Source organism: Octodon degus, unplaced genomic scaffold (genome assembly GCF_000260255.1).
Source record: "Octodon degus isolate 3935 unplaced genomic scaffold, OctDeg1.0 scaffold00051, whole genome shotgun sequence".
Lineage (NCBI taxonomy): Eukaryota > Metazoa > Chordata > Mammalia > Rodentia > Octodontidae > Octodon > Octodon degus.
The window spans coordinates 11313257-11314715 of record NW_004524627.1 but is presented as its reverse complement, the minus strand read 5'-3'; the positions used below and the strand labels follow the sequence as shown (position 1 = coordinate 11314715).

The window sequence follows — 1459 nt, the reverse complement described above, 5'->3', positions numbered from 1 at the left end:
GCAGCACAATTTGTGATAGCCAAATCTTGGAAACAACCAAGATGCCCATCACCTGAGGAATGGATGAAAAAGATGTGGTTTTTTACACAATGTAGTATTACTCAGCTATAAAGAACGATAAACTCGAAGCCTTTATATTGAAGTGGATGCCACTTGAACATATACTCATAAATGAAATAAACCAGGCACACATATGTAAATATCATGTAGTTTCCCTAGTATATGAACTTAAAAGAAGAAATATACATAGAAAGGTATAATACAAGTAAAAGGAAAGCAAGAACTTGAGGACTAACTAATTAAGAGAGAGAAAGGAGAAGAGCTAGGAAACATGACAATGACAAGCCTTACAGTTATATGTAGAAGATGGGTAAGTCAATGATCCTGAGAATCTCCAGAAGATTTTTGAATCTAGCAGTTAATTGGAAAGATTCTCACCATGACTATCTATACTGGCAAGTGTACTGAAGATGGCAATTTGTAATAGTAGGCTCATGCTTGGAGTCCCTGTCATTCTCGTCTTCTGAATATGGGCTGCTTGTCATGACATGCCAGTTGCTGCTGTGGTGTCTCTCGGGTAATGATTGCTCAAAAAGAAGGGTGTTGTGAATGAAGGCAGGAGACAGGAAAAGGAATGTTGTGGGACTATCCTGCTTCAAGGTTGTATATGGTTAGTTTTGTGGACTTATGTGTAAACATAAGAATTATATAATTCTTTATGCCTATTTTTAAAATATATTCCAATTTTTAAATGTTTTTTCATCTTATTCTGTAGGGACTTAAAGTTCAGCATATCAGTACTTGATGAAAAACACCTGTTCCATGTTATGCCTAAGATGTTTGATATTCAGATAGATAGGTTAAGCTTAAAAGCCTACATTGTATGGTAATAACAATAAACTTCTCTTCTGGATGGTTAACAACCTAAGTTTGCAGACCAAAATTAGAGAAAAAGGAGGCTTGCAAAGAAAGCCAACATTTTGGCCCTAGCCTTCCAAGGTCAATTAAGACTCAGGACATACGAGAACTTGTACTGTAATGTCACGTAACTCAGTCTTGTCCCAAATTTTCTGATCAAGGAGATTATGGGGCCAAAGAGGAAAGTGATCAATGATGTAGAGTGTGCCTAAGGAGAGTCCCATGGAGAGAAAACTTTCTCTCAGGCCTTCACAGAGTGCACATTGGCCAAGCAATGACCGTGACTCATCCACAGGACTGACACTGACAAAGGTCCTACAATCTGAAGTACGGGATCTCAGTATAAATCCTGAGTGGATTTCCCTGACCTTATCAGACCCAAAAGCTACAACTCTTGTTGGATAGTTCCTGTTTTACCTTGGTCTTAACCATCCAGCAGAAAAGTATGAAAACGAAGTATAAGAAGTAAAGCCATGCTGTTATGTTGAGCTGTAGGGGACTCAGGTCAACAATTTCTGACGTTGCCAGTGAAGCGGAAGAC

At 38.5% G+C, this 1459-nt stretch overlaps 1 protein-coding gene across 2 annotated transcripts in view; it reads left to right on the top strand.

Annotated features, from left to right (window-relative positions):
• Cab39l (calcium binding protein 39 like) overlaps positions 1–1459 on the top strand; it is a 156594-nt gene that overhangs the window by 18658 nt on the left and 136477 nt on the right. The gene's annotated exons all lie outside the window — the stretch shown is intronic.